Genomic DNA, 7,973 nt, shown 5'->3' with positions numbered 1-7,973 from the left:
CAAAATTTTATTGGGTCAGATTAAGCTTTATTGCTACAAAGCCCAATTTCAATTTTGATGAATGTTTCATGCATGATCCGAATCTAAAATGCATCAGGAAAGCAAATGTTATCACATGCCTCATGCTTTCCAATGGATTCCATTCTTCTCTTTGGGATGGATTTCAAATTTTAATATACAAGCAATGGAAACATAAGTGAGAGAATATGGGTGATATGATTGATGGGATCAATGCAACACGCCACTCAAGCAAGGGAAGTAAAAGCAAATCACATTAATTTATTTCATTACAACTAGTTGCTTTTACTTTAACTCTACATTCTCTCTCATCTCTTTCTCTCTTCTCTTCGGTCATTAACCAGGAAGCCATGGAAGCAACACTCACCGAAAAGAAGAAGTTGCATGCATCAAGACCATCAAGCTAATGATGGCAAGAAAAAGAAAACCAAAAGTATGTTGTGGCTGAGATAATCACCAAATATAGTAAGATTTGGTGAGGTAATCTCGGATCCTTCATACTCAAAAAGAAAGAAGAAGATTCAGCCAGCAAGGAAGAGATTCCTGGAGGCATGGCTTGTCTCTGATTCTGCTCAACCACCACAGGAAGTAGCTAGAGTGGCGAAGTGATGGAAGAGGCAGAGATTGGAGCAGATGAAGCCATCATCATCATGAAGCATCAAGGGCCAGAAATCCATCTTGGAGAGGAAGCCAAGGATGGAGCGCTCAGATTGATGAAGAGTGATGACCAAGGAAGGACTAGAGGTATTTGCATGTTGGTTTTTGCATGAGTTTCCTCTTCTCTCTCTGTGGCCGAACCGGTTTGCTTTGAAGGAAAAGAAGCTAAGCTCGGTTTTGTGTTTCAACTGTGAAGGCTTCACTTCTCTATAAAAGGGGTGAACAGTCATGGTTTGATTCAAGGAGAAAATTTGAGAGTGCAAGGCACAGAGTTCTTAGAGCTACCTGAGCTAACAGTTTTCTCTTCTCCTTCAATGTATTCTGTTTTGTAATTTTTCTGTTTAGTTTTGTCATGTCTTGAGTCTCATGGAAAAAGGCAAACAATGAGGTTTGTATGAAAAAGGCATAGAGCGGAAAAAGGCAGAGAGTGCAAAATTAAAAGAAAAAGCCATAGATGTCTTAGAGTTCCTTTGTTCATCTATGTTGTGTTTCATGATTCTGTGGGAATCCCCTTGTAAGTTGGGTTAGCACTTTACAATTTGTAATCTGGATGATTATAGTGAAATTCCTTCATGTTTGTGATGGAGACTGGATGTAGGCTGCACTGCACTTAGCAGCCGAACCAGGATATATCTGGGTGTAATCTTTTCTCTCTCCTACTCCATTTCTGTTTCTACTGCACAGGAGCTAAAAATAAAAAATGTCTTGTGCCAAGTGACGAGACAAAATGAAAAAGTCTCATGGCTAGGGACGAGATAAAAATAGAAAAGTCTCCTCTAAATCCAGCAAGTGTTAGCAAGCAAAAAAGGGGCTAAAATTCAACCCTCCTTCTCTTAGCCACTAAAACCATCATATTTATAGGCCAATTTTATAGTGTCTATGAATTTTTGTCTAAACTTTGCTTAATTTACTTTTTGTAATAAATTTTAATTTTTTAAAAATTATTTATTCCTATATTTTTTAAATTAAATAATAATTTTTAATTCTTTTTAGTAAATAGACACCACTTTTTAGACACCATAGTATTCACCTTATTTATATTACTTTTTCAAGTACATGTTTTATATATGCCTTTTATTTTTGAATATAAAAATATATATAATAAAAAAATTCAATGAATATGCGTAATTTTTTTTTAGTGTAGACTTTAAGGTAAATCGCAAATCTTGTTTCTAGAGTTACAAGAAACTAAATCGACCCGGGAGAATTAATTACGAGGAAAGAATTATCATACATTAACATCAAAGTCAATAATGGATGCTCACACTTTAACATCACACATTCGCCTAAAGTCAAATCTCGCAAAAACGATGTTGAACTGTTGAAGATTATAAGAAATATCTAATCTAGTGCTCTCAGCACAGAATTCAGAATTAGCCACAAACATGACATCCCCAGAAGCAAATTACGCACTTGCGTGTTTTTATGTAACATTCATAATCCTGTTGGCTCTTGTATCTAATGCAACACCATTAGCATTCAACTACAAGCGATTCAGTGACACCATAAACACTTTAAACATTGTCGGAGATGTGTATCAAGATAACGGAGCCCTCCAACTCACTGAATACAAGAAAGACAGCCTCGGCAGAGTTACCTATTACAAACCTCTCCATCTTTGGGACAACAAAACCGGCAAGGTCACAGATTTCACCACCCATTTCAGCTTCTCCATCAACACTCCAAACAAATCCTACGATGGCGACGGCATCACCTTCTATCTAGCAGAGCCCAATTTCCCACTTCCAGTTCCAAGAGACGGTAGCGGCATTGGTCTCCTCAGCCGTTATGAGTTGAGTAATCCAAACTACACAAACGAACACCCGTTTGTGGCGGTGGAGTTTGACACCTTTGGCAACGATTGGGATCCTCCCTATGATCATGTTGGCATCGATGTTAAATCTATTGCCACTGCTTTCACTGCAGAATGGTTCAGTAGCAGGGATGAGAGAGGATATGATGCGGTTATCACTTACAATGCAGCTACGAACAATCTAAGCGTGACATTCACTGGGTACAAGGATAACGTGACAAAGATCAAGCAGAATTTATGGAGTAAAGTGGATATGAGAGATGTGTTACCGGAATGGGTTGAATTTGGGTTCACTTCTGCAACTGGGTTGTTCTATGAGTATCATACTCTTTTCTCATGGTCCTTTAGTTCCAGTTTGGACTAGGAAGAAGCACTTGAGAATTTATCACGGAAACATGCCTATATATACATAACAACAGCATATAGGGAGGGAGTTAAATGATTTCACAAAATAAAATGAAGGTAAATGTCTTGTTCTGTTCTGATGTTTTGCTTCTTCATGTACCACCCAATTTTATACTCATAGTAGTATTGCAGTAAGATAATGTTCAGATTAACACCTTTAGCAGGAAAAAACAAACATATATTAAAGAATGGCTTCTTCTCAACTTTTTTAGGGCCTTGCTAAAAGCTTTGCTTCCATTGACATCCCTTACTAAGTTGGTATTTTGGCTTTGGACTTTCGCCAATTTTGTTAAGGCGAGTATTTACAAGAAATTGGTTAGAGTAATTTTCATGCAAAAACCATAGCTAAAAATTGTTAGATACTAAGGTAATATATTTAACTACATTATTTAGAGTTTAATTTTGATACTGTCGGCGTAAAACGTTTCACACAGTCATGCAATTACATCCGTTTTTTCGGATAACTATTCACACAATGAATGTGAAAGGGAGTTAATTTTATTAATGTGACATTATGTAATTGGATATACATGTAAAACTATTTTGCATCAAAATTAAATTCAATTATTTAACATGATATGTTTTCATATCTCAATTATCATATTTATATAAAAATTAATTTAATCATGTTCATTGATACCATAAAAAAGTCCTGATGGCCATTGGTTTCTTTCTTCTCCTCTCTACCTCAGCACGAAACGACCTTTCAAGTCCTTACGTTGAAGAGTCATCGCTACCGCTAGACAATAGCAGTTGAATCATAAAATAAAGCAAAATAAGGTAACAATAATAAAAAAAAAATATTTAAGTAATATCAGGTCAAAAGTGACACAGTATGTAATAGCAAAGACTTTATATGCCAAACAAGAAGATAGTGATAAAAAGAACACGGTTGGTTTATTAGTGGTCCTTTTCAGCTTTTGCGTGTGGACCATATACAATATCTATGTAGGTAGCTGCTTGGTAATTGGTACGAATAACCCTTCTGTCTTTGACTGAAGAAGGCCAAGAAGGTGGGTAAAAAGTGAAGACTTTAATTAGTAGTAGTTGCTGAGGACGGTGGATAACTTAAAAATACATGATATCACCAATATAAATGTTATATCAAGATCTTAACCCCTTACCCTGAAATACCAAACAACTTTTTAAAAAAAAAAAAAGATCCATGGTTCAGTACTATTGTGAAAAGAATTTCTTGCTTGCTTCTTTCCATGTAATATTAGTTGCAAGTATTGCAACTATATCACATGCACAAGAACCACTAGCCTTCAACTACGATCAATTCGCAGACAGAGGAGATACCTTGTATACTTCCGGTGATGTCTATGATGATAATGGATCCCTTCAACTCACGGAGCAGAAGAAAGATAGCTTCGGCAGAGTCACATATTACAAACAGTTTCACCTTTGGGACAACACCACAGGCAGGGTCACAGATTTCACTACCCATTTCACTTTTTCCATCAACACCCCAAACAAATCCTACGATGGCGATGGCATCACCTTCTACCTAGCACAGCCCAGTTTGCCAGTCCCTGATCCAAGAGATGGCAGTGGCATTGGTCTCCTCAGCCGTGATCAACTCTATACTCCAAACTACACAAAAGAACATCCCTTTGTCAACACAATGGTTCAGTAGTAGGGATGAGAGAGGTTATGATGCTGTTATCACTTACAATTCTAGTTCCAACAATCTGAGTGTGGCTTTCACAGGGTACAAGGATAATGTCACAAAAATTGAGCAGCACTTGTCTTGTGAAGTTAATCTGAGAAATGTTCTGCCAGAATGGGTTGAGTTTGGATTCACTTCAGCAACAGGGTTCTACTTTGAGTATCACACCCTCAGCTCATGGTCCTTCAACACTAGTTTGAGCACTCATGAAGCAAATGACCAGAATAGAAGCAAGAAAGGCTTGGTGATAGGGCTAGGTGTTGGTGCAGGTGTTTTAATATGTGTTTTAGTGCTGGCTAGTTTTATGGGATGGAAGCTGAGGAGCGGAAAAAGGAGAGACAGTTTTGATGTTGCTATGGACAGAGATTTTGAAAGAGGCACTGGACCCAGGAGGTTTTCTTATGAAGAACTTTCTAGAGCAACTAATAATTTTGCAAAGGGACATAAAATTGGAGAGGGAGGTTTTGGTGGAGTTTACAAAGGATTCTTAAGAGATTTGAACATTCATGTTGCCATTAAGAGGATATCTCAGGGATCACAACAAGGGGTGAGGGAGTATGCATCTGAAGTCAAGATTATTAGCCAACTGAGGCACAAGAATTTGGTTCAGCTCATTGGATGGTGTCACCAGAAGAATGACCTGCTGTTGATTTATGAGTTCATGGAAAATGGAAGCTTAGATTCCTATATATTCAAAGGTAAAAGCTTGTTGACATGGGAAGTAAGATATAACATTGCTAGAGGCTTGGCTTCATCTTTATTGTACTTGCATGAAGAGTGGGAACAATGTGTGCTTCATAGGGACATCAAACCCAGCAATGTTATGTTGGATCCTAATTTCAATGTGAAGCTTGGAGATTTCGGGTTAGCAAGACTGATGGACCACGGGACAGAATCGAAAACGGCGAGTTTAGCTGGAACAATGGGATATCTGGCTCCTGAAGCTGCCACAAGAGGTAAGGCAAGCAAAGAGTCAGATGTGTACAGTTTTGGAGTTGTTGCATTGGAGATAGCTTGTGGAAGAAGGATCATTGAACAAAATCTAATCGCAAATCAGATCCACTTGGTGGATTGGGTTTGGGAACTGTATCCCACAGGTAATCTTCAAGAAGCAGCGGATCCAAGATTATATGGTGTTTTTGATAAACAAGAAATGGAGAGGTTAATGATTGTTGGACTTTGGTGTACTCTAACTGATTACACTATGAGGCCTACAATAAGACAAGTGGTTCTTGTGCTTAACTCTGAAGTTCCGTTGCCCACTCTCCCATCACAGCTTCATTCTTCCAACTATTTCGTCCCAAGGACTAGTTCTGCTTCTGGAAATAACCAGAGCCAGCCTTCAACTTCAAGCAATAGCTCTCTCACCACGGGGTCTTCACCGTCTAGCAGCAGTGCAACTTCAGAATCCTCTAAACTTCTAGGAACATGATGTTCATATTCTTAGCAATTATTATAATTATTTCTCTTTCTTTTCAACATGAAATTGTAAATAAATGTTTGACATTTGCTGCTTTTCTATATTTGACCCAATTCATTTCTTCAATCGCTTGTATGTCATCCAGTCATTCTCCTAAAACGAAATTTGGCTCTAGGGTAAGGAAAATTCTTACATATGTTTAATCCAATGCTCTGTTTTTTTTTTTTCTTCTTTTTTGTTTTTCCTGCAACATAAAAATGTGTTTGGTTTGTGTTTTTATTTTTTATTTTTATTTTTAGTATTTTTTATTTTTTGAAATTTTGTATAAAAAAAAGTAAAAATAATAAAAATAATAAAATCTTATTTTTTGTTTTTATTTTTTCCTTCATAAAATTTAAAAGATAAAAAATACTGAAAATAAAAAATAAAAAATAAAAATGCAAACCAAACCAAACGCACCCTAAAGATTTAGACTCTTATTGCCATATATCATTAGCCTAAACTCATTGCAACACAATCCTTTTGCCAATTGCTATTTGCTACCCTATGCATGGGTGTAAATATATCATTGCCATTACACTTTTTTGTTTTTGATATTAAAATGGTGACGGTGTTTTTTTAAACGTGGTTTATTAGAGTGTTATTTTTAAATGTGGAACTGTTTAATCTATTTTATTATATAAAAATCGAATGTCTGCACTTAATGATTGAGCTGACGTGGCATACTTTGGAGAGTGTTTTTCGATTTAATTATTTTAATTCATTTAATACAATTTATTACTATGACTTAATTATATCAGCTAATTGATTTGATTAGATATTTAAATATTAATATTTTATTATAATATATATTACTTAATTAATTTTACTGCATTAATTATAATTTGTTATATTAGTTAATTAATTTATTTATTTATAAAGTCTGAAATAAAATAAATAATTTATTGTTTATTCTAATTAAATTCATTAAATTTAATTATACATTATATATGAATTAATAATAATTTATAAATCACTCTAATTTATAATATTCAATAAAATAATTTGTAAATCACTTTATATTATATATGTATTAACAAAATATTATATATGTCTTAATGTGTTAATTAAATATTATATACGCACAGAAAAATAAATACAAAGATGATTTATATAATATTAATAATATTATATTAGCACGGTGATTTTTTTATACTATTGATAATGATAATATTATTATATAATATTATATAAACTTTCCAATATTAGTATAAAAAATTGGAAAATTGTAAAACCCGGTTAATTAACGGCTAATTAGCCTATAAATGAGAATTTATTCTAGAAAGCCCAAAATGTGATTTTTGTGGCTAAATATGATAGAGGAGATTGAGACGAATTTGTTTTATCTATGTTACTTTATTTAATTTTAAGTAGCGTCATATATACAATTACTGCCAGTATGATATTTTATAAAATATGAAAATCAATTTTTTTATATTTTCAATATCAATGTTTGAATAGAAGAACTTAACAGACTCACAATGAGAGAGAGAGAGGGGAATTTACCTAGAGAAAAGAAAATCGGCATGAGGATGGTGGCGATGGGCTCAACAACGACGGTAACGGGATGAGCAGCGATGATGACATAAGCTGTGAACAGTGACGGACCTAGAAAAATTTAGTAATGGGAACAAAAATATAATAAAATTTAGGTATAGATATTTTTTTTGCTTCCCACGATATTCAACAAGTTAAGGACTAATCCGTCATGAATTTGAATTCCATTTAAGAATCTACAATTGGCCGGCAAAGAGTTGCTATACATACGAGACAGAATTCGAACCCTCAATACTTATTTAAACGAACGACTAAGTTGATCACTTGATCAATCTAAATTGGTTTAGATATATTCAAAATTTAAAATTAGAACTATCTAATACATATTGATAAGAACTAGAAATATACACACAATCATTATTATAATATTTAAAATAATAAAAATATAATTT

General features: G+C 34.5%; 1 pseudogene; it reads left to right on the top strand.

Moving 5' to 3' along the window:
- The first annotated feature begins 2,017 nt into the window (after positions 1 to 2,017).
- On the top strand, positions 2,018 to 6,084 carry LOC107480470 (L-type lectin-domain containing receptor kinase IX.1-like; annotated as a pseudogene).
- The last annotated feature ends 1,889 nt before the right edge of the window (positions 6,085 to 7,973 follow it).

Source organism: Arachis duranensis, chromosome 3, assembly GCF_000817695.3.
Source record: "Arachis duranensis cultivar V14167 chromosome 3, aradu.V14167.gnm2.J7QH, whole genome shotgun sequence".
Lineage (NCBI taxonomy): Eukaryota > Viridiplantae > Streptophyta > Magnoliopsida > Fabales > Fabaceae > Arachis > Arachis duranensis.
This window is presented reverse-complemented; position numbering and strand designations above follow the sequence as displayed.